The sequence below is a fragment of the Ictidomys tridecemlineatus genome, unplaced genomic scaffold (genome assembly GCF_052094955.1).
Source record: "Ictidomys tridecemlineatus isolate mIctTri1 unplaced genomic scaffold, mIctTri1.hap1 Scaffold_510, whole genome shotgun sequence".
NCBI classification, from domain to species: domain Eukaryota; kingdom Metazoa; phylum Chordata; class Mammalia; order Rodentia; family Sciuridae; genus Ictidomys; species Ictidomys tridecemlineatus.
In genome coordinates, this window is record NW_027523339.1 from 218887 (window position 1) to 246157 (window position 27271).

At 33.7% G+C, this 27271-nt stretch overlaps 1 long non-coding RNA gene across 1 annotated transcript; it reads left to right on the forward strand.

Moving 5' to 3' along the window:
• Positions 1 to 4326: 4326 nt before the first annotated feature.
• On the forward strand, positions 4327 to 27271 carry LOC144373853 (uncharacterized). The gene is made up of 4 exons (XR_013433391.1): positions 4327 to 4703; positions 26274 to 26398; positions 27059 to 27134; positions 27193 to 27271. It is a non-coding gene; the product is annotated as an uncharacterized LOC144373853 (long non-coding RNA).

The following is a 27271-nucleotide window of genomic DNA, read 5'->3' on the forward strand; positions in this document are numbered from 1 at the left end:
GATTCCTCCTCCTTTCTTTCAAAACATAATTTATCCTCTTCACTATTTACCTACTCCATATTCTATATCTTCTTCTCTTCAATTTTTTTTCTTTGAATAAATAAGCTTCCTAAGGCTTCAAGTTACTGTCTTATTTCTCTCTTTCCCCCACCATCAAAGCAAATTTTAAAAATACACAATCATTATTTGTTCCCCCACTTGTCACTCATTTGTTATTCCTTTAAATTTTATATATGCTCACTCATCTCATATATTTTTATTAAGCCAAATCTTCATTTTGTTTGGGGAAAAAAATTGTTCATCTCTGTTTCTTGTTTGCAAGTAGCAGGTAACAGTTATGCTCAAATTAAGCAGAGAAGTAATTTCTTGGAAGAACACCAGGTCACACAAAGAATTGATGAGAAGACTAATAACATAATTCAAAAGTTAAGCAGGAAAAACTCTTAGAACTCAATAATAAAAAGCTTAATTTTTTAAAATTGTCAAATAATGTGAAAAGACATTTCTCTAAGGAATATATACAAATGGCCAATAAGCACAAATAAGAGTCTCCATATGATTGTCATCAGAAAGGTAAGCAAAACTACAAAAAAATCTCTTCAATACTCATTGGGATGGCTATAATAAAAAAGACGTTATAAAATGTGCTGGTAAGAATGTGGAGAAAATGGAATGTTCATACATCACTGCTGAGAATGTAAAATGATGTAGCTATTTGGAAAACAGCCTTAGAGTTCCTAAGTGTCCTTTGATGGATGAATAAAGAAAAAAGTGTTGAAAATATGCAATGGAATACTAGTCAGTCCGACAAAAGAAGAAAATATTGTCATTTGTGTCAGCATGGACAAATCTGGAGGACATTATACCAAACAAAATAAAACAAGTGTAGAAATGCATATACTGCAGGATCTTACTTAAAAGTAAAATCTAAGAGTCAAACTTGGAAGCAGAAAGTAGAATAGTGGTTTCCAGGCTGGGAACTGATGAGAGAGAGAGATAGGCATGTTAAAGGCCACAGAACTTTAATTTTTACAACACAAGTAAATTATGGAGATCTATTGTACAGCATAATGTTAATAATCAACAATAATGTAAACTTGAAAATTGCTGAGATTATATCTTAGATGTTATCACCACAAAAAAATAAGTGTGCGAGTTGATGGATATGTTAATTAACTGGGTTTAATCATTTTAAATATATTATACTATAAACATATTGTACATCATAAATATTTTTGTCAATTATACTTTTATGAATCTAGAGGGAAGTACAATCTATTAAGCCAAACAATAAAAAAAAAAGCTCAACCTGTAGTTACCGTGTATACCCAACAATTCCACTCCTACATAGCCAAGAGCAAGGGAAATGTGAACACATCAAAATATACATATGAGTGTTCATAAATTATAGCATTATTTATAATAACCAAAAGGTTAAAACAACCCAAATATCCAATAACAATTGAAAGAATATTGTCATATAATATTCAGCAATAAAAAGAAGCAATATATTAATATATGCTCCTACATGGATGAACCTTGAAAACACCATGCTAAGTGAAATAAGCTACTTCCAAAGAATCAAGCAGCACCTTATTTTGTTTGTATGAGTGTCCAGAATAGGCAAATCGGTAGATACAGAAAGAAAATTACCAGTTGCTTGTAGGGATGTCAGAGTTGACTGCTAATAGACACAAAGTTACTATCTGGGTGATGAAACTGCTTTAAAATTAAATTATGGTGACAGTGGCCACCTGTAAATATATTAAAAAATTACTGAATTATGTAGTTTAAATGAATACAATTTATATTGAACGAATGATGTCTCAATATGATTTTTCTTTTCTTAATTTCATTCAGGAACAAAGGAAAAATTTTCAAGATTATCCATAAGACCAGTGAGTTTTCCATGGTGCCAATGATCAAGCCACACTTGGGTGCACGCTATCTCTTCCACCAGTGAGCAAAGACACTGGGTATTGGTAGGGGCATGAGACTTTAGCTCTCCTAGCTTCTTTGTGATGTCTCCTTCAGACTACTTCCCTAAGCAGGAACATTTGTTTGTTTAAATTTAAAAGAAGTCTCTGAGGTGTAGAGTCAAGGAGTATGCGAGAACCAGTATTTGAATTTTTGTGTAGAATTTTTGTGTAAAACAAAAATGTCCTTTCCTTTTATACAGAGGGAATTTAGATACTGGGCAGCCACCAAATGACAAATGCTACTCACATTCTCTTAAAAAAATCTTTGGACTCTCTAAATTAACCTTAATCTGAACACTGGAATACTTAAGACTGCACTCTTTCAACCAATATGATTGGTTGAATTTTCTCTTGATTTCTATAAAGGAGACACTCTTCTCTCAGACCTGGAAAATAATGTTAATTTTCTATATTTTTTTTTACTTTGCATTTTGCCCCATAATCAACATTGTAACATTGTTTTAACCTCTCTAAATAAACCCTGCCAAATTTAAATATAATTATTATTACTGCTATTTTGCTGTTGGTCAGCTTTTCATTGCTGTGACCAAAATATCCAACAAGAACAACTTGGGGGAGAAAATTTTTACTTTGGTTCATGGTTTCAAAGATTTAATTCATGTTCAGTCAGATCCATTGTTTTAGGTCCAAGGTGAGACAGATCATCATGAAAGAAGGGTGTGTTAAAGGAACACTGCTCCATTCCATGGCAGTCAGAAAGCAGAGAGTGGGAAGAGAGAAAGGGACTAAAGGAAGAAGAACCTTTCCAGGCATGCCTCCAGTGATACACCTCCTCCTGTCCTGCCCCATGTGCCTGCAGATACCATCCAGTCCATTCAAACTAGGATGGACTGATCAGGTTACAGCTCTCATGTATCACCTCTGAACATTAACATGGGAGCTCTGGGAGAACAATTTATATCCAAACCGTAACATACTTCTAACTAGTTTGACCCTGACAATTTGGCACTTAACTTATTATTCCATCAGGAATGTTCTATGAAGAACAATCCTCTCACAAGCCACTGCCAGATCAATCTTCTCAAAGAAAAGCCCAGGTCAAGTTATTGTTCTGTTCAAAACTTTCAGTGGTAAAACATGAACTATACCATGACATGTGTTGAAAGCCCTTAAAATTTTACTGAATCTATCTTTCCAGAATAATTTCCTAATTTCTCAGTCAGATAAAAGATATGTTGACAAAATGTATTTTCCTCTTCACCAATGTGAATTATACAATTCAGTTGCTTTTAATAATTTTGGAAAACAATAGGGATTAAAAAAATAGCATCATTCCTATAATGCTGAAAATATTACTAGTTCTTTTTACTAGAAAAGCGATAAAACGAGCTTAAATATGGATGCATTGGTGAAATTCTATTGAGAATCTGGTAAAAATTACTCCTTCAATTTTGTAAGTTATCTTCCCAATCTTGTAAAGAGGCATAAAATTATTCAATATGCTGTAATTTTTAGGAATAGTTGTTCTGAGATACAAGTTATAGGAAAAATCAGCCGTAATAAATCAGATTTAGGCAATTTTTCCTAGAAATATCTTCTTCACTATTAACCACTACCACAAAATAAATGTAATTTCTCTCTTATTTATTTATGTACTTGAAGGTCACTAAACTTCACATACCAAAAGTGTACAGTTTTATCACTTTTAACATATGCATGCACACCTGAGAAACTATCACCACAGTTAGAATACAAAACATTTCCATTTCTCTACTCTTCTCTTGCCCCTTCATAATTAGTGCCTCTTGTACTCCCATATCTTATCTGCTTTCTGTCACTATAAATTAGTTTGTTTCTATGATCTGAATGTTCATGTTCACCTACAATTATATGTTTAAATCCTAAGCCCCAAGGTGATAGTATTAGGAGGTAGAGTATTTGGGGAGATCATTAGAACCTGAGGGCAGAGACCTGATTAGTGGAATTGGTGCCAAGAAAGCTCTTTGGCCCCTTCACTATGTGAAGACACAGCAAAGCCTCTGTCTTCCATATGTATATATCTGTCTATCTCTATCTATCTATCTATCTATCTATCTATCTATCTATCTATCTATCTATCTATCTATCTATCAGAGGTCACTATACTCCTGTTCTGCCAGTACCTTGATCTTGGACTTCCCAGACTTCAGAATTGAGAGAAATAAATTTCTACTGTTTATAAACCAGTCTCATCATGGAGTTCTGTTAAAGCAGTCTGAATGGGCTGAAATATTTATTCTCTGGAATTTTATACAAATATATTTATAAAACATGTACTCCCCTGACTTCTGTTTTATCTTGCTTTTGGCCTGTTCGTTTGATATATATATATATTTTTTTTTTTTTTTTTTAGCCTGGCTTCTTTCACTTACCATAATGGTTTGAACTTTTTCCACATTTATATGTTAACTGCTGTTTTGTTCAATAACTATATCACTACATGTTTATTTGTTCATATATTGTTGGACATTGGATTATTTATAGTTTTTATTTAAAATAGAGCTGTGATGAACATTTGTAAGAAGTCTGTGTGGCATTTGACAATCCTATAAACTATGTGATAGGATCCCACTGGCTCTTCAATTTCCTGTTTGTTTAATTGTTTGTTTTTATTTTTCACATTCTTCTGGGTATGAAATGGTATCTCAATGTGATTTGGATTCATGTCCCTAAAGACATGATGATGAAGACTACATTATCTCCACAAGCCATTTATATACTCTTGTAAGTATTAAACTCTTTTGCCTATTTTTAAAAATTTGTACTGTATCTTTTTATTATTTAATTTTAAGTGTTCTTTCAATTTATTTCTAATTTATGTTTTGTGAATATTTTCCTTTATTTTGTATTTTGCCATTTCATTTTCTTACTGGTATCTTTAGATGAATAACTTTTAAATTTTGGTGAAGTAAAAATTATGTATATTATTAAGTTTATATTTATTGCTGTTGCTTTCTGTCTAACCATCTAAAGTTTGCAAAATTTTTCTTTGATAATTTTCTCTAGCAAATGAAAGCTTTAGGTATTATATTTTTATATAAGATATATTATTATATGATTCATTTTGTGTAAATTCTTGTGTATAATATATGATATAATTACTATTTATTTATTTTTTCATTTGGAACCCAATTGATATATTTATTGAATTGTCTAGGGTTCAATGTTCTATTGATCTATGTGTCACTTTTCTCATTTTCCACACAGTCTTGATTGCTCTTACAGTATATGCTGTGAAATCAGGCACAGTAAGACCTTCTACATTGTTCTTTATAAAATTTTTTTAATGATTTTACATTTTTTGGTGCCCTTATGCAATTTATTTTTATCTGTGTATTTTTTGGTAAATTATTTTATTTTTTAATATTTTTTATTTATATATGACAGTGGAATGCATTACAATTCTTATTCCACATATAGAGCACACTTATTGTTGTTTGTCTTCATAATAACTGCCAATCTGACAACTGAGATGAAATCTTAGAGTAGTTTTGATTTGCATTTCTCTAATTGCTAATGATGATGAACATGTTTTCATATATTTGTTGATTGATTGTATATCATCTTCTGAGAAGTGTCTGTTCAGTTCCTTGGCCCATTTATTGATTGGGTTATTTTTTATTATTATTATTATTATGTTGGTGCTTAGCTTTTTGAGTTCTTTATATACCCTAGAGATTAGTGCTCTAAAAGAGAATAAAATCATGGCATTTGCAGGTAAATGAATGGAGTTAGAGAAGATAATGCTAAGTGAAGTTAGCCAATACCAAAAAAACAAATGCTGAATGTTTTCTCTGATATTAGGAGGCTGATTCATGGTGGGTTGGGGATCATAGGAGGAACAGACTAACTCTAGATAGGGCCGGGTAGGAGGGGAAGGGAGTGGGTATGATTTTACATTTCTAGGCAAATTTAAGATCAAATTGTAGACTTTAAAAAAATGCTCTAAAGTATATTGTATCCCCCTTTATTTTATTGTCATAAAATTATGTACCTTATTGTTAACTCTCTTATAATGTGATGGGAATTCATATTTGGAAGATGAGCAAATGTTTGGTGATTCAATATTTAGATGATGGTCAATCTAAGTATGTTACTGCACCAGAAAAGATCTTGTGTTACCTGACACAGAGCACTGGATTCAGTGCTTACTGACTATTATAATGATGTAGCATTTATACATTTAGGAAATAGGGAGACCAGCCATGCTTTAACATCATTGAAATACTTGCTGAGTGTGATGGGTGTGTTGGCCTGTGACCTGGAATTATTATTGCATATTTTTTGGAGACTCCCTATATTCTGGCCTTAATTTAATTTCCCTCTTGTATGCTTCATTTTTTTCAATACCTGGCTTTTTAATTTTTTTCTTTTTTCTTTTACTTATTTAGCATCATTCTAAGTCTTGTCTACTCCTAATCCTTTTTAGTGTGAATGATTCCTTACAATGATATTCGGCATTGAGCCATGGAATCTACTGTATGTGTACTCCATCAGAATAATATCAGTAGGTTTATCTATATTTTATAGAGATTTTCTGATACAGTTGTAATGTATATCAAACAGAAGTTCACACTGATGCATTTTTAGGTGAGAATTTTTTCAAAAATAGGTTCATATTTTAATTATTTACTGGAGTATTTTTTGCTTCCCCAAGAAGCAAGCTCACCATGAAATAATGTACATATTCAAATTCATTAATTAATGCATGTTTAACTCTCCTAATTCTTAGGAAATTTTTATCTTAATCTTACCATTTCATATTGTACATAAATTTCTTCCAGATTTTTATGGGTGTATTTTGACAGTCTTAGATTTTGTGATCAATAAGGATGGCATATGTATTCACAAAAGAGAACAAAAAAAGTAGCAGTGACTTTTTTAATGCTTTAAAAAAACAAATGAAATTAAATATGCTTTCAAATTTTACATAATTTTTTATACAAGTAAATTACATTAGTGTATAAAAGAGTACAAGAACTTTTTAGAGGACATATGGCTTTTTCTACATGTTCATATATATGTCCAGCCCAGTGCCTTCCAATTTTATATTGGTTATATATTATTTATGTTTTATGTCTTTATCCAAAGTTTTGGTTACAATCTGTGAAATTTCAGGAAAAAATTTCAAAGAAACTTATACCATTTTTTTTGCTTCGATATATATATTTTCATTGTTTAATGTATAACCAGTGGGACAATAGGCCTAGAATAAAAAATAGAAAACATTTCCTGGAGGTAGAGTACAAATAAAGCCTGTTGTGAGAATTATTAGAAATACAGAAAATAGGTATCTTCTACTAAAAACATTATTGTTTTTATACTTTTAGGTTATTAAGCTACATAGCTCACAGGAATAATCTAATAATATAAGTTCTTGGGTAACTTGACACTTTATCTATTGCATGTACCAAATTATTATCTACTTTTATCATCTGTTTCACATTTTTTTACTTAATGATATTATATTCTTTAGTGTGAAACAAGTTTTAAATACCAGACATTTTATAAGACATATTTTAACATGAAAAACATCATTGGTTTTTCTTACTAATACATTTTCAGTAAATAATGTATGACTTCATTGACATGGCAAGAAAATATATGAGGACATATCAATTATATGCGTTCAGTTTTATGCTTACTATGGAATGGGGAAACAGGATCTACAGTTTTCTTAGTGTGGTTTTTATCAGCTCAGAGAAGTGATAATGAGTTCATGTATGGATGTAATTTGAAGTTAACATAAAAGGAAAGATATTATAGTAATTTGATATAAGTAGAGCTATTTACTTTGGTGTTTTTTTAAAGTTGACATAATATTTTCACATTCTTCTTGGATATAATATGGTAATTCTCTCTCTCTCTCCCTCTCTCGCTCTCTCTCTCTCCACACACACACATGCACACAAACTCGCATATACACTGCATAATAATTAAATCAGGGTAATAGTATTTCTGCTTCCAAAAACATTTGTCACTTTTAAGTTTTAAGAAATTTCAGACTCATTTTTGTTTTAGCAACCATTACCTTTCCCTAATTATATCTTTTTTCTGACTTTGAAAACTTAGCAGGTACTAACCAGTATAGAAGTGAGCTACCAAAGAAATTTTGTTATTTTTTAAGAGATTCATTTTTCTTTTTATATATCAGTGTAAAATCATGATCTGTAATTATAACACATAAACTCAGTATTATTATAAGTCACAATCTAGGAAGAAAGGAAAATACTAATAATATCTCTTGAAACTTTTGCAAAAGAAAATTTGTGAAACTCTTATTTCTAGCCAAGATAGAATAAGAGGACCAGAGTAATACACACTTTCCTAAAAAAACTAAAACACTTGAAAAAAATACATAGAGCTTTATGTTAAAATTTACCAATTTGGGTATTTAAAATATATACAAGTTTTATTTGGTCAATTATCTGTCAATAAAACTGTTATCATTTGGAAGTAATATGTCTCCCCAAAGCTCATGTATGACACAAGACAATAAGGTTTAGGAGAGAAATCATTGGGTTGTGAGAGCCTTAGCCCAATCACTGAATTAATTCCCTGACAGGATTAACTAAAGGCTGTCTGGGCAGGGCTGGAGGAGGCAGGCATTGGGAAAGTTCTTGTGGTATGTGTTTGTATCTGGTGGAGTCTCTCTCTGCTTACTGATCATCATATGAGCTGCTTGGCCACACTCTTCCTCCATGATGTTATGCTTCACCTCAAGCCCTGAGGAATGTAGCCTGCTGTGCATGGACTGAGACCTGTAAAACTGTGAGCCCCCAAATATACTTTCCTTCCTTTAAATTTGTTCTGGTTGGGTCTTTTAGGCACCACCGTGAAAAAGCTGACTAAAACAAAGACTATTCTAAAAAATATGTGTGATATAACTCTAAATTTACCCTACACTATTAGATATAGTTACTTACCCCGCTGAATTCTCAGTCTAGCAGGAGATTTGTTGAAGCAAGCTCTCTGTCAGAGTGGCTGAGTGGCCGAGCAGCTCCAGGGGCAGGTGAAGCATGGACATTGAGTAGAGGCAGACTATGGCCTCCCAGAGCACTCCTTGCTGCCCTGTACCTGAGGCACAGTGAGCCAGGGTTGAGGTAAGCCAGAGCCCACTAACCTGTCACCCGTTGGTGGCCTGCCCAGTGTAGACGCTTGCTGCTTGCTGCACACAGCACTGTAGCTCTGAACTCCTACGCATCCACCATCCCCTGACCTCAACCTCCTTTGAAAGTAGGATTGCAGGCAAGCTAGGAAAAAAGGAAGTGGGGCAGACCAGAATAGAAGTTGGGACTCAGGGGTTAACCAATAGCATTAGTACTTTTCGAAATCATGATTAGCATAAATTTGGGCCAATGACATTAATATATTTCCAAACCCTGATTAACACAAATAGCATTGGCCTAAGTGCTATACCAACCCTTCCAGACTAGCACACTCAAGAAGCAGCCCCTCTTGGATCTCTTGTCCTGTGAGAATTCTGCTTCTATTCACACTTGAATAAATCCTACTCTTAAAATTACTCATCCTTGTCTGTGCATTTCAGTCTTCAAATCCACAACACAAGAACCTAGAAAGAACAGATTATTGGTGAGCTGCTGGGGGCTGCCGAAACACTGAAGGATGTGGCCCACTGTTAGAAACTGCCACTTGGTCCTTAGCTATAGCTTATGCAGATATGGCCAGCCAGCAGAAATGGAGAATCTAGTTTCATTTCAAATTCTGATTTTATTGTCATCTAATTTGGGGGACATGGGTACAATTATACAAAATTCTATTTTGATCTTTTCTAATTCAATAATAACATACACTGTATTACTCTAAATACAAATGGTTAAAATAATTTCCCAATTTCTCAAACTGGTTAGGAAATTGTCAAAAATCATATTAAGCATTTATCATTGTTTAGTATTATTTCATTCTTGTTAGACTTAAGCATTAACTATGTTAAGGTTCAAATTATAAAAAGTTCAGTTCAAATAAATTTTGAAGCACCTTCTCTCAGATGCATTCATACCTCTCAATTATTTTGACTGTAAATGAGACTAGAGAAAATTACTTGACTGACTTATCAATTTTTTTTTAAATTTTTCCTTCTTTACTTAGTGTATTTAGGAGTGGAATGTATTACTGTATCTCCATACTTATTAAACAGCCAAAAGAATGAATAGCTGGTTTCCTGTGCTTTCCCATTCCTATTCCCTTCCCCTAGTTATCCTCTTCTACTTCACTGATAATCTCCATATATTTATCTTAGTGCCATCTTTATTTTCCTTGTTATGTTCTAACTTTCAAAAATGAGAGAAAACTTTTAATCCTTGATTTTCTGAGGCTGGTTTTCTTCATTTAGCACAGTGTTTCTTCCATTTTCAATAATAGCATTATCATGTATCAGTACTTACTATTATTATTCATCTTGAAATTCAAAATAGAAAAAATGTGAAGGTGATTTTGATATTAAAATATGACCATCAGCAATATTAGTTTTTTTGTCTTGTTTACCATTATGGACAGCATATTGTTTTTCTGTAGAATTTTGATAGATGATCATGATTCTTAATTTTATATCCATAATTTATTAGTGACTTTTTAATGGATTACACTGAATTTTCTGGAGAAGCAATTATTTTGCCTATAACAAATTTTGATTGATTTTTCTAAAATTTATTTTTATTACATCTATTTTACTGAGGGGCTGAAATTTTTAGAAGAAGCTAACTGTTGACAGAACTCAAAGTGTCTTATTTTTGAATTTTTTATGAGTGTGTCAGTGTTTCAACATTAGTTGCTGTGTTTCTCATAAAGAGAAACATCCTAAGGATTATGCTTACAAACTAATGAGGCAGCATATTCAAGTTTAAATCATGATCAAGTTTCTTAAACATTCTGATTCATTTTCCTCTAATAGAGGAGTGTTAAAATGAAAAAGATTGAAGAATAGATGAAAAGAACCGAGGAATACTATTTGGTCCATATTAAGAACTTAGTAAATGTAAACTATTTTTATTGCATTATTTTTCTAAAATCTTTGGGTTTGTGGTCACCCTTTCTCCTATGTGATATATATTTTTTAGTATCTCTCCTATCTTTGGAAAAACAAATAGCACTTTTTTCCATTTCAGGTTCTCCTCTAAATACTATCTGTCATCAATGTCATCCCAACTTTCTAAAACACTTGCCTACAATTTTCATCTCCAAAACTTCCTCACATTTCTTTCACTATTCATTCACTTCTGGAGCCTCTGTTTAAAGATAATTGTTCTTTTGTTTTTAGTTAATATATGTAAACTTAAATTTATACATATTAATGGTGTGCCATTTATGTTTTGATGCATGTGTAGGTTGCATAGTGCTAAAAGAGGTTCAACCTACCTATTGTATCAAACAGCTATAATTTCTTGGTGGTGAAAACTTTCAAAACCTTTTCTTCTAGCTTTTTGGAATGTACAATGCATTATTGTTACCTACATTCACACCACTGTGCAACAGGACCCCAGAATGCCTATTTTTCCATAAACTTAGAAGCTGTTAATTAGCCTTTGTCCATCCCTTCAACCAGTCTCCTACTGGGAAACCTCGGGTACCTGGGTACCTACCATTCTACCCTCAAGATTAACTTTTTAGATTCCACATGATTAGTATCATGTGATATTTGTCTTTCTGTGAGGCAGCCATTTTGTAGATGATGCTAATGATCTTTCCATCCAGGTTCAGTGGGTCCTTTTTGCCATTCTTTCACTTGATACAAGCAATAGTTTTAGTACAGTTGAAGATTTTTGCCTTCTTGCATCACTTTTCTCTTTCAGTTTCTTTGTTGTTTCCTACTTAGAGCTTTGGTCATACATCTCAGTCTCTCTCTCTCTCTCTCTCTCTCTCTCTCTCTCTCTCTCTCTCTCTCTCTCTCTCTCCTCCCTCTCTCTCTTTCTCTCTTTCCCTGGATACTTGATGTCTATATACTCTAAGACTGTGGGCTAGGTTCTGTTTCATTTATAAATTTGTTTTACTGACCTCATTCAATCACACTGCTTAATATTTTATCCATTTGCTGTGTCAGAAAAAACCTGGTTAGGTCAAGAGGTTCAAATTCATCTAGGCTATTGCTGTAAGTCCAAAGATCTAGAGTATCTCTGTAGAGGCATCCCTCCTCCAGAGAAAATCTAATTAAGCTTCTCCAGAGATGCTCACTATAATTGTTCTTAGACTATCAACAAGAATTTCTGCAAAAGACTTTGGAAGAGGGGGTGAGGGTTATGTTTGCAAAAGCAGAGTGCAATAAGAAATAATAACTCAAGGCCTTCGCAGGCAGAGGCGTTTGCATTTCCAATGATTGTAGTTATATCCTTGTAAAGTCCTTTATAATCCAAAAGATAAAAGTAAATGGTGAATTTGGTCCTTGGAGACCAGCTAGTGGGAAAAGGGGAGGGAAAGTCTCACTTTCCCAGGCACTGATTTTATAGAAAGGTCCTTGGGGGTTATTTTTGTAAAACCTGGCCTGAGTTGGGTGCCCAGAAAGTAGGAAAAAAAAACAAACTACTTTTATGTGAACTCTGCAGATTGTGAGCCTCTGAGCCCCTTTCCCTACACACTGGGTACAAATTTCGAAAATTTTCTGAACTCCTGGTTCAGAGGGATTGATTGATTGTGGCGAAAGCCCCACTCTGAGTCTGAATGCAGCCAATAAAATTGCTTCCTGCTAATTCCTGGATGCCTCCTCTGTCCTACATCTTGGCTGGTTTGGCTTACACTTTCATAGAAACAAGTAGACAAATTTTAGTTGATATGTTCCGCAGTAAGGAAAATTCTTAGCCAGTTAGACAAATAGAAAATGTAGGTCTTAGAATGGTTTATGCTTTGTCTTTGGGGACACAGGTGCACAACCTCAGCTTCATTAGTGTTTTTGTCTTCCCAGTGGAGCATGCCTAGATTGCCTTTCCCTCACCCAACCTGATATACCAAAGTAAGCAGGTCGTACATCCCAAAAGGCTGATCTTGAAGTTCCCACCAGTATCAAAGGCCAAAACAAAAGGAAAAATATTTTCATGTAGTTATCCTTTCAAAGTTTACAATCCTCCACAATCTGCCTGATTTGCTGTACTGTCCAGGATTGTCTAGAGGCTGTTTTTATATTTTATCTAAAGTATCAGATGGAGTATCAGTTGCTCTGTCAGTACAGCACAGCTATCCTTGGGCAGCCTGGGTAGGGAGCTGGTTGAGAAGGTTTACCAATGTCCTTTTCCCTCCCCACGTATATAATTCAAGAGAATTAATAGGAGGACTTTCTGGCCTAGATCTTCCTCGTATATATTGAGCCTAACAAATTTCTTCTGTCCCCTATGGTGTATGTTTACTCTCTGCTATAGAAAAATTGTGCTTCTTAGCCTTAATAGGCTTCTGACTGTAGATGCACAATTTAAGCTGATATTGTAGTTTTATGTTTAATTACAGAGGTGTTTACCTTTTGCAAGTCCTGTATTTGTTCAGCTTACTATTTTGTATTTTATTTGTTATTGCTGAATCCTGGGAACAAAAGGGACTCCTCAAAGTTTAAAGCTACAAAGCCACCTTGAAAAGAAATATCAAATTACATCTCAACATCATCTAATCCATACAAGGTCTAACATTGTACATTATAAAACAAAATGTGTTTGTTGAAGTTATCAGCAAAAGCCTTCTACATAAATTTGAAATTTACTAAAAAGTGTTAAGAAATCATTTTCATTGCGAATAATTTCTTGCTTTTCAGTGTATTCAAAGAACTATAATTCTGCATTTTAAAATTCTATATAAGCAATTCAAATGAGGTTCAGTTTGCATTGCCTTTATTTGCAGAGGACTTTGTAAAGTGAAATAAACTATCATTCTCATAGGTTCTGACATTTTGCTTTATTAGTGCCAAGGAAAAATCTACTTTAACTTGGTAAGACATCGCTGGAAGGCCTGAACTGCTATTTTCAAAGAAAATTAATACCTCTGAATCATCAGCACAGTGTGCTTTTCAGCCATCTTTGCTATGCACTGATTCTTGCTCTTTCCAGATTTATCTGGATCTCTGACCTTTCGAAAAATATATATCTTATCGGATTCATGTGTTGGAATTGATTCCCACGTGCCCTCTGATATGACTCTTTCTCCTTGTAGTTGGTCCTTCTTTTTGGAGCTGCATATTTAGAGGCTGAATATACTCTGCATATTCCAGATGACCTTGCCATGATCTATCCCTCAGTCTGTCATTCCTCTCTTCCTTTACTGCCCCAGGTCTTTATTCTCTGGCAACTGTTACTAGTTGTAATACTACGCTGATTGTTAGCCTGAAAACATTGGAAGGATAGAATCAGGTCTGAATTTTTGAGTGGGTTTTCACCACCACTGATCACAATAACTGTTGTATAGTAAAGTCACACTAGTATTTCTTGAATTAAATATTAGACCTTAGAAATTACTTTCTAAATTTCTCATTTACATTTCATCCCCTCCATTCTGTCTTGTCTAATGTCAAATTGCAGATTCTGCTACCTCACTATGCCTGCCTCATTACAATGTAGTTACTTTTTTATATGTTTCTCCTTGCTATCAAATTTCTGCTGTCCTGGGCCTGGGGTTGTGGGAGAGCACTTGCCTAGCACATGTGAGACACTGGGGTTGATCCTCAGCACCACATTAAAAAAATATGATAATAAATCAATAAATAATTTTTTGTGTCCATCTACAACTAAAAGTATATTTTTAAAAACTCTGCTGTCTCTACATCTGTCACAGTGTCTGGAAAATAGTAGTTGCTCAAGAAACAACTATTGAGACCTGCATGGGGTCTCAGGCCCAGGACTAGAACCTCCTCCACTGACCTGCAAATCCACCCTGGAACCCAGGCCCAGGCCATTGCCATAGCCCTTGCAATGGAGTAGCCTCCTCCTTGCAACAACAGGGAGTAGAAGCAGCTGCATCTCTGCACATGCATCCCAAAGCCAGTATAATGCTCACCCTTTTAGCCCCATCTCTGAAAGTGGTTGCATTCATCTTGGGATACCTCCACTGCTATCTCAAGTTACCTCCCCTATTGCTGCCACCAACTTTTGTTGTAGTAGCATCCACCATGGGACACTGGAAGGGTCTGAAAGCCCAAGACCAAGGTGAGGTACAGATAATCTGCATGGATAGTACAAAATTATAGTGTAAAACCTGTAGTATCTCAGATCTGAGCTGTAAGAAAGGAATACACATACGCAATATGAAAAAACAAGGGAAGAAAGTGCCCCAAACAAACCAGGATACTACAATAACAGAATCCGTGACATCACAGTTGATGAAATGTCAGAGAAGGAGTATAGAATAAACATAAGTAAAATTATCTGTGAGTTAAAGAATGACTTACATGAGCAAATACGGGCAAAAGTTAATCACTCCAAAAAAAAAAAATAAGAGAGCAAATACAGGCAACCATTGATCACACAAAGAGTTAAGGGAGCAAATACAGGTAGCAAAACATTACTTCAAGAAAAAGAGATTCTGGAAAATAAAAAAAAGAGCAATCAGGAATCCTTGAAATGAAGGAAACAATAACATAAAAACTCAATATAAAGCATCACCAACAATCTAGGTCACTGGGAAGACAGAACATCAGATAATGAAGACAAAGTATATAATCAGGAAGAAAAGTTGACCACACAGTAAAGATGGTAAGAAACCATGTACAGAAAAATCTAAGAATTATGGGATAACATCAAAAGGCCAAATATAAGATTTATTGGTATAGAGGAAGGCACAGAGATTCAAAACAAAGGAATGCACAATCTCTTCAATGAGATAATATTAAAAAATTTTCCAAATATGAAGAATAAATTGAAAAATCACATACAAGAGGCCTACAGGACACCAAATGTAAACAAATTACAACAGATCTATACCAAGACACATTATAATGAAAATGCCTAGCATAAAGAATAATGATATAATCTTAAATGCCCAAAGAGAGAGAAATCAGATCACATATGGGGGGAGACTGATTTGTATCTCAGCAGATTTTCTACCTAGACCCTCAAAGCCAGAGATCCTGGAACAACATATACTAAACTCTGAAAGAAAATGGATACCAACCAAGAATCTTATAACCAACAAAGTTAAGCTTCAGATTTGATGATGAAATAAAAACATTTTATGATATACAAAAGTTAAAAGAATTTACAGTGAAAAAGTCTGCACTGCAGAACATCCTCAGCAAAATATTCCAGAAGGAGAAAATGAAAAACAACAATGAAAACCAAAAAAGGGAGGAACTACACTAACAGAAAGGCCAATCAAAGGAGAAACCAAGTCAAGTTAAAAACCAAAAATAATCAAAAATGTCTGGGAATACAAATTATATTTCAATAATAACCCTGAATGTGAATGGCCCAAACTCATCAATTAAAAGAAATAGATTGACAGATTGGATTTTAAAAAAACCCAACAATATGCTGCCTTCAAGAGACTCATCTCACAGAAAAAGACATCCACAGACTGAAGGTAAAAGGGTTGGAAAAAAACGTACCACTCACATAGACCACAAAAACAAACAAGGGTTTCCAGATAAAGTGGACGTCAAACCAGTGGTATTGAAAAGAGATAAAGAAGAACACTTTATACTGCTTAAGGGATCCATACATCAACAAGACATAACAATCACAAATATCTATGCCCCAAACAATGGGGCATCTATGTATATCAAACAAACCCTTCTCAACTACAAGAACCAAACAGACTACAAGAACCAAATACTGGGTGATATTAATACACTTCTCTCACCACTGGATAGATTTTCCAAATAAAAACTAAACGAAAACTCAATGGAACTCAATAATCAATCAATAATTTGGACTTAACAGACATACATAGAATATTCCATGCAGAAATGAGTGAAGATACTTTCTTCTCAGTAGCACATGGATCGTTCACTAAAATAGACCATATGTTATGCCACAAAGCAAGTCTTAACAAATACATTAAAATAGAGATATCACCTTGCATTCTCTCTGACTATAATGGAATCAAATTAGAAATCAATGATAAAATTAAAAAGAGAAACTAGTCCAACACCTGGAGACTAAACAATACACTATTGAATGACTCATGGTTAAAAGAATACATCAGGGAGGAGATAAAAAAGTTCTTGAAGGTAAATGAGTACTCTGATACAACTTACCAAAATCTCTGGGATACCATGAAGGCAGTGCTAAGAGGAAAGTTCATTGCATTAAGATCATTCATTTAAAAAAAAAAGAAAAAGTCAACAATTAAACAACTGACCATTAACATCTCAAAGCCCTAGAAAAAGAAGAACAAACCAACACCCAAAGTATTAGAAGATAGGAAATAATTTAAATCAGGCTGGAAATCAATGGAATTTAAACAAAAGAAACAACTAAAAAAAATTGCCAAATCATAAAGCTTTTTCTTTGAAAAAATAAATAAAACTGACAAACACTTAGCCACTTTAATGAACAGGAGGGAGAAAACCAAAATCACTAAAATTTGTGATGAAAAATGAACTATCACAACAGACACTATTGAAATACAGAAGATAATTAAAAATTATTTTGAAAATTCATACTCCAGTAAAATGGAAAACCTCAAAGATACCAACAAACTTTTAGAGGCATGATTGACCCAGATTGTGTCAAGAGGACATACACAATTGAAACAGATCAATTTCAAGCAAGGAAACAGAAGATGTCATTTAAAGCCTACCAATCAAGAAAAGATCAGGACCAGACGGATTCACAGCTGAGTTCTACAGGACCTACAAAGAAGAATTAATACCAATATTCCTCAAATTATTTCATAAAATAGATAAGAAAGGAACCCTTCCAAACTCATCCTACTAAGCTAGTATAATCCTGATACTAAAACCAGGCAGAGACATATCAAGGAAAGAAAAATTTATACCAAAATTCCTGATGAACATTGGTGCAAAAATTCTCAATAAAATTCTGGCAAATTGGATACAAAAACATGTTTAAAAATAGTGCACCATAATGAAGTGGGATTTGTTCTAGAGATGCAAGGTTTGTTCAACACACAGAAATCAATAAATATAATTGATCACATCAATAGACTTAAAGATACAAATCATATGATTATATCAATGAGGCAGAGAAAGCATTTGACAAAATACAGCACCCTTTCAGTTCAAAATACTAGAATAACTAGGGATAGAAAGAACATATATTAACAAAAACTATCTATTCTAAAACTATCTATGCTAAACCCAAGACCAACATCATTCTAAATGGAGAAAAATTAGAAGCATTCCCTCTAAAAATTGGAACAAGATAGGGGTGCACTCTTTCACCACTTCTATTTAACATACTCCTTGAAACTCTAGCCAGAGCAATTAGACAAAAGAAATTAAAGGGATACAAATACGAAATACTATCATTATTTGATGACAACATGATTCTATACTTAGAGGATCCCAAAAACTCCATCAGAAAACTTCTAGAATCAATTAATGAAAAGTAGTATAATATAAAGTCAGTATGCATAAATCAAAAGTATTTCTACATATCAGTGGTAAATCCTCTGAATGAGAAATTAGGAAAACTACCCCATTCACAGTAGCCTAAAAAAAATAGAATACTTGGGAATCAATTTAACAAAAGAGGTGAACAATCTCTACAATGAAAACTATAAAACACTAAAAAAAGACATTGAAGAAGACCTTAGAAGATGGAAAGATCTCCCATGCTCTTGGATAGGCAAAATTAATATTGTTAATTTTGGCCATATACCCAAAGCATTATACAGATTCAATGTGATTCCAATTAAAATCCCATTGTCATCCTGAATAGAAACAGAAAAAAAAAACCATAAAATTATTTTGTAAAAATAAGAAACCCAGAATAGCCAGAGCAATCCTTAGCAAGAAGAGCGAAGAAGGAGGCATCACAATATCAGACCTTAAACTATACTACAAAGCTATAGTAACAAAAATGGTAAGCATGGTATTGGCACCAAAATAGACATGTAGACCAATGGTACAGAATAGAAGACACAGAGACAAACCCACATTAATACAGTTAATTAATACAGTTAATTATCTTATACTAGACAAAGGTGCCAAATACATAATTGCTGGGAAAACTGGAAATCCATCTGCAGCAAAATGAAAATAAACTCCTGTCTCTCATCATGCACAACTAAAACCAAAGTGGATCAAAGACCTAGGAAGTAGTCCAGAGACCCTGAACTTAATAGAGAAAAAAATAGACCCAAATCTTCATCATATCAAATTAGTCCCTGACTTCCTTAACAAGACTCCTAAAGCGCAAGAAATAAAATCAAGAATTAATAAATGGATGGACTCAAAGTAAGTAGCTTCTTCTCAGCAAAAGAAACAATAAGATGCAAAGAGAGCCTACATTTGGGAAGAAAATTTTTTACCCTTCAAACATCAGATAGAGCACTAATCTCCAGAGCATATAAAGAACTCAAAAAACCTAACACCAAAAAAACCAAAAAACCCAATCAACAAATGGGCTGAACAGACACTGCTCAGAAGAAGATATACATTCAACCTCCAAATACAGGAAAAAAAATGTTCAACACCTCTTGTAATTAGAGAAATGTAAATCAAAACTACTCTGAGATTTCATTTCATGCCAGTCAGAATGGCAGTTATCAAGAATATAGACAACAATAAATGTTGACGAGGATGTGGGGAAAAAGGCAAACTCATACATTGTTGGTGGGACTGCAAATTGGTGCAACCAGTCTGGAGAGCAGGATGGAGATTCCTTAGAAAACTTGGAATGAAACCACCATTTGACCAAGGTATCCCACTCCTTGGTCTATACCCAAAGGACTTAAAATCAGCACACTATACTAATCCAGACACATCAGTGTTTTTAGCAGCTCAATTCACAATAGCTAAACTGTGGAAGCAACCTAGATGTCCTTCAATAAATGAATGGATAAGGAAAGTGTGGTATATATACATAATGGAATACTACTAAGCATTAAAGAGAATAAAATTAACACATTTTCAGGTAAATGAAGGGAAGTAGAGAACATCATGCTGAGTGAATTAAGCCAATCCCAAAACCAAAGGCCGAATCTTCTGTCTGATAAATGAATGCTGATCCATAATAGGTGCGGGGGATGGGGAAAACAGAGGAACTTTTATTGGGAGAAGGGGAGGAAGGGGTATGGAGGCAGGAAAGATGGTGGAATGGGATGGACATCATTCCCTAGGTACACGTATGACTGCACATGTGGTGCAATGTTACATCATGTACAACCAGAGAAATGAAAAGTTGTGCTGCATTGTGTACAATAAATTAAAATGTATTTTGATGTCATATACAACTAATTAAAATAAATTAATCAATTAATTAAAAATTAAATGATTATTGAACTCCTCTGTTGAATTATTTATTAATGTTTTGAAATCAGACAGATCTAAAAATTGAAGGAGAAATTGTGAACATGACAGTGGTGAGTTTTATAATATAAAAATTTAGATTACAGTGTACTTGAATGGAGGAAACAGCTTTTAAATTTTATTTTCATAGGGTTTAGAACACCTAGTGAAAACAGAATTTATCATGGAATTGAATTGAACAAATTGGTAATGGTCAAGAACTGAAGCAACTATTGGTGAAAGAAAAACTAGTCAGTTTTGGATTTTTTAAAAATCTCAAAGTTGTAAGTTAGAGCTTATTAGATTTTTAAATATAGTTGATCATATTGAATGTCATTACCCTTCTACTTGACCATGATATTCCCAGACTTTGTAAATATTTTACTTGTTATTGCTGCTTACTTTTCTCTTTAAGGAGCATACAACTCATGTTTCTATTCCCATAAAGCTTTCCTTAATACATATTTTCTGTTTCTTCTATACATTTTACTAGCTATTACTACTTAACAGTGGAGCAGAAGTAATATGCTTTGTTATTGAGGCACTTAAAAGCCAAAAGTTGAAGCTGGATTTCCTGAGTTGGAATCCCAGCTGCTCTTCTTACTGGCCAAGTTACTTTGGACAAGTTTCTTAGCTTTTCCGTGCTTTACTTTTCTATTCTGTAAAATGGAGTTAACAAATAATTCCAGCCTCACCAATTGCTGTTGTAGTATGAGAAGTAAGTGGGTTAACATTTACAAATTATTTTTGACCATGCCTGAAGCACACTTAAATGCTATGTAAGTGTTAATATGTTGTCTCTATTTATTACACTTCAAAACTCTATTTTTCAGTTAGTTAAACTCTGGTTACTTTATCTTAAAATTAGGATGAAAAATCTGTTTCATAGATGATCATAAGGCTATGATAAGCAGAGTAGTGAGGAATCACGTAAGGTCACGGTGAACAGCATAACTGCTGGAGCCAGACACCTGAATCTGCATGACAGTTCTGTCATTTGTGGTCTGTGTCACTTGGAACTACTTCCTTAAAAACACTAACATCTTACACCCTCAACTTTCCCCCTGTAGGTTGAACATAATATAGCAATCCTGCAGTAGAGTTATTCTGAGAATAAAATAAGCAAATGTATATGAAAAAGTGACTATGTTAGCTATTTTTACTATTAAATGTTCAACCTAATAAATCATCATGTATTTCAATATATTAGTTTTAATGCAAGTTGAGTTATTCTCTTGGATTTCAAACTCGTAGTTTATTTGTTCATTCTTTCTTTTTAGAGAATCCTCATTTGTATTCAAGCTAACACTTATTCTATGTATAAACTTTTGTAAGTCCTATTGACTTGCCTTGTACCCATCTGTTAAATAATATCTCTATGTCAGTGAATCATTCTTGATTATGTTTATCTGTAAATATCAAAAAAATATCCTACTAAACTGAGGCTTAAATAAATTTGAGATGTATTTTATTATCCTGCAGCTGTAAGACTTGGTCTAGCACCTCAGGGATTCCATGGCAAACATCATGTGATATTCTGAGCTTCATAGTGATATGCAGTAAATAAGGAGAAAGAGGGCTAGAATTAAAATTGACCAAGTCTACCGCCATGGGAACAGACTGACCTCACAAAGTCTTTATGCTCAAATGAGTTAAGGCGTATAAACTTCTTTTTAAAATTTTTGAAAGAGAATTGCAAGAAAAATAGAGGCAATCATTGTATTTCCATGGTGTCTAATTCCCAGTGTGTTGAACTTGATTTCTCCCAAAAACAGAATAGGTAATTTAAAACATTGGATAATTTTCTGCTCACAAGTTCAAACATATTCATTTCCCTCAAAACACGGTCGCAGTGTAAATTAATTTTTAATAAATTATTTTGTTACCATTTACTATTAACCATAAATATTTGCCCTTATGATCATAGAAAAACACTTCTTACTGTGAGTGCATGCACTCGTTCATTCAATATAATAAAATCCTGCCTTAAAATAGCAACTGGGATTCAGAAAACCCCATCTTATAGATCCAGAATACCATTTTCAAGTTTAACAATATGATCTGTCTAAAAGAATCTAACAAAGATTTTGATCCCAACTGTGGTTTGGAACATGTGTGTACCCTACCATAAATATCTATGGAAATAATTACTGTTCTTGTGACTGAGTTGGAAGATTTGGAACAGTGACGATGATTTTAGTGAATTTGTGGTTAGTCAGTGTCTCCCCCACCCCAGAGAGAACCAGCTGGAAGCCATAGTGGGAGGACAAGGGACATATTTAGTGAGATAAGGTCAGTCTCTGACTTCCTGTGGCTAGTCCTTCATTTCACCCTTGCTTCCATTCCTATCCTTCCTTCAAAGGAAGAGCTTGACCACATCTTAAGGGGAATGAGGACCATGTGAGTTTATCTTACTAGGGGGCTTTACTCTAAGTCCTTTCTTACTCCTTATTTATGTGGTATACACTGTTTAGAACCAGGAGAATATTGGATAATAAACAAATAAGTATATCATTATTAATTTGGATAGGTAATATAACAGAAATCAATGTATCCCGTGATACAAAAAAAAAAAAAATGATACCAACAGAATTGTAGGAAAAAGGCTTGGTGAGGAAGTTACATTTAAGATAAGAAGTGACGAGAGGGTCTATCAGACTCCTTGGAGCAAAAGTGGTATAATCCAAGTAGCCAGGTACTAAGAATTTTTAAGTAAAGGAATGATTTAAGAAGAATGGGCACAGTGTGAGAAAAACAGATTTAAAGAAGACCTCTAGACAAAACAAATTTAAAAGAATTTGAGTAAAGAATGATTTTCAAATTGGGCAGTGCTCAGAGTCAGAAGAGTCTCAGCTGCAGCAATACAGGCAGCAAGAGCTTTCATGCTGAAGAAAGAGGAAGAAAATGTATTTGATTGGGTTAGAGTACAAAGACCTAGCTAAGGTTTAGTTGGTGGTTTCTAACTGGTAGTCTCTAGTTTCTGTGTAAGTATGAACTATTTATCTGTGCTGAAATGTCATTAGTGTACACAAATGTATCTTGATAACATGTTAATCAAAACTTTTAGAGTCTCTAGTTTTCATTTTATAGTTCTGTGTGTTTTTATAGGCTTTGTTATGCTTACATGGGAACTTAAAACATGGGAGCTATATTAATCTAATGTGCTTCCAATTAGTATCTTTTAAAAAAATTTTTAAATTTATTTATTTTTGCATTACAATTCTTAATACACCATTATACCATAATTTATCATATCTCTAATTATATATAAGGTATGTTGACACCAAATTCACATCTTCATACATGTATTTTGTATAATGATGAGGGTCTCCTTTCACCATCCATGCTATTCCCCTTCTCCCTTCCTTTCCCTCCAACCTCTATTCCCCATCTAGAGGTAATCTTCCTCTCTTGCTCTCCCTTCCAACCCCATTTTGAGTCACTCCCCTTAGATCAGAGAAGACATTCAGCATTTGTTTTTTTGGGATTGGCTAACTTCACTTAGCATAATCTTCTCTAATGTCATCCATTTCCCTGCAAATGCCATAATCGTATTCATTTTTATTGCTGAGTAATATTCCATTGTGCATAAATGCCACATTTTTTTTTATCCATTCATCCATTGAAGGACATCTAGGTTGGCTCCACAGTTTAGCTATTGTGAATTGTGCTGCTATAAACATTGATGTGGCTGTGTCCCTGTAATATTCTGTCCTATTAGCATCTTTTAAAAAAACATTCATAAAGAATAGTGAAACACTCTAGATCTAATAACAGTGCAACAGTGTGTGTGTGTGTGTGTGTGTGTGTGTGTGTGTGTGTGTGTGTGTGTGTGTGTCTGGGGTGGGCAGTTGGCCAGCTCTTGAAGAATTGAGGCAAAGGAATAATTATAGCCACCTCTTAAAGAGTTGATGAAAAGGAGTAATTATTGCACAATCAGGCTGGAGAGGAGCTGCCTTATAAAATGTCTATATATTGTGGAGGAGAAGTTCCTTTGTAATGTGTTCAAATGGTCATATGTTCTTGTAAACTTAAAATACTTCTTTTTAAAAATATAATCATTTTTTTCTCTGACTTTCCCATTACATATTATTTCATTTGGAGTAACAATGGACATTATTTGGGTCCAGCCAAAGTGATTTTTGATTTGGAATATTCGAGTTTGGAGAGCTGTAGAGTTTGTAAATTAGATAATTTAATGTCCTTCTTTAGACATTAAATTATATTTAGTCTTGCATGTGTTATAACAATCAAAAAACTTTCCACCTCTCACTTATTGACTGATACTGGCTTAATTATATAAAAATCAAAGTCCAGAGGTTTTATCGTCATGTAGACATATCCTGTAGTACTAAGCACTGGAAATATAGGAGCAGTGGCACATAAAGTAGCAGAGTTCAAGTGTACATAACCAGAAGCTAGTTTGTAGAAAATTCTTTCAACATTCAGACATGTCAAAATTTCAAGCAAAGGAATGTGTCTCTTTGATGCCTCCTCAAAATGAAAATTCCTTTGAGTAATATATTTAAAAATGCAGAGGGTAAAGTACAAAAAAATAAATAAAAACCACACTTCTTCTTTCATGTTGGAAATCATACAAAATATAATTTGCCAGCCTTACTTTGTAGAGCACCAGACTGTAAACAGTAAAACAAATATCACTGTGTAAATTATGACACATATTTTACAAATACCACTATCAATATTTTTTAAACCACATTTAAAGGCAGAAAAAATCAACTTTCTATTCTTTAAATGGAAAATAAAAGCAAGAAATCAATGTCTCATGCAGAGCTAATTAAAGAGTATGCATCCAAGTAATAATCAAGAGATGTGTCAGTGTTAAGCAATACTACATTTTTTCCCCTAGATTTTGTATTATGTATCATTGGTCTAATTTTAGTTGACTATTCATTCCTGTGCTTTCTCTTTTCACTATAAATATTTACTTTTGTATCAAATTTGTGTTTATAAGTTTGTCTTCTTTTTCTTAAAAACTCCACAGAACTTAAACCTATCTTAGAATAAGCAGAGGTATTTCTGAATACTTATCTTCAGTGTGAAGGATATTAGGAAGACATAACAGGCTTCCAATGACTTACCTCATTTGTCCTTAACTAACCCATCTCAAGCTGGTAGCATGAGCAGAACCATTTCTGGGAAGATACAGCTTGCTTTTTCATTAGAAAATGCCAACAGTCTGCCATGATCAATTACACTCATTAATTCTCAGGAAGTGAGAGTCTAACGTGTGAGAGAAAAGTGATCACTGCTAATGACTGTCTTGAAAACAGAGTTCAATGATATCCTGCAAGTAAATTAGATAACAATTTGTTCTAATATTCTCTTTGAGTAAAAACACCCATAAAATATACACTAAAGGTGACAATTGCAAAGATCATTTAATGTAATAAATCATTACTAAATAATAAGCACATTCATTGTATGTATTTCACTTTCAGAAGCCTTCTCAATTGTTAATAAATGTTAGTAATATTATGTGAGAGCATATATAATTATTAAAATATTTGATAAACCATATTTAAATGAATAATTTTTATTTCCTATCTATGTTAATACCAAATACATTACTTTGGAAAAACATAAAAAATACTTATATTAAATGTAAAAAAAGTTTTAAAAGGATGATATATCTGTTCTTCAAACTCTAGACACATTGTAGATAATCTGTTATTTATCATCTAAACCTTTGCAGATATTTTGATAAATAGTTAGGTTTCCTCCTGGCAGACAGAGTAATATTTCATAAACTTGAAAGTTATCCTCTCACTGATATGCTTAAATTCTTCCTAGACTTCTCAATGGTTTCATAAGAAAAATCCAAACCTATTCTCGGCTGTGGTATATTTCACAGTGGGTCTCCCATTTCTCATTAGGCTCCAGCTTATTTCTATGACTAGACCCACCCTGTTCTAAGCAGAGGCTTTCATCCATGTGTGAGGAACACTTGCAGTCAAAGTGACTTTTTTAAAGAAATCACTTTCTGACCAACATAGCAGAGGTTAGTTATTTCTACCTTATGATTTCTCTAACAATATGTATGAAAAAAATATTTTTTAAATATTTGTTTTCTGCTGAAGTAGAGGTTACTCTATTGGGGGAAAGATCCAGTCCATCACATTTATATTCCCATGTGCACTAATAGGTGCATAATAGGTATATAAAATGGATTAATATATTCTTTTTTTTGGCAGATATGATTATTTTCCCATTTCAATTATAGAATTGAATTAAAATGGGTTATTCAATATCTGATTGGAATTATTTCCTGACAGACGCTGTGAACAGAGCTGAAATCTATATCATTGTGTTCTACTTTGGCAATAGGTGTAGGCAGAAGAACCTACATGAGCAAAGATGTATTACTCAGACATTGTAGGGCACATTCAGAAATAGAGTAGGCATTCCAGGGTGGCGAGAGAATAAGTGAGAGACCATTGCTTGGGAGTCAGACCTGAAGGAGAGGTTGAGGCCATAGTAATGGGGGCTTTCAAAGCTGTGAACTTTAGATGTTTTAGTTTCATGTTTCAGCTAATGTTCCCACTAATATTTTTTTTTTTTGAGAGAGAGAGGGGGGGGGAGAGAGAGAGAGAGAGAGAGAGAGAGAGAGAGAGAGAGAGAGAGAGAGAGAGAGAGAAATTTTTTAATATTTATTTTTCAGTTTTTGGTGGACACAACATCTTTATTTTATTTTTATGTGGTGCTGAGGATCGAACCCAGAGCCCTGTGCATTCCAGGTGAGTGTGCTACCACTTGAGCCAAATAAATAAATAAAAGTCTCTTGAAATGTCTCAGTGACAAAGTGTAGATGGAGAGGAGAGAGGCCAAGAGAGACTGCAGAGGAGAGTTCTGCAAAATGTGGCAGGAGAAGGAA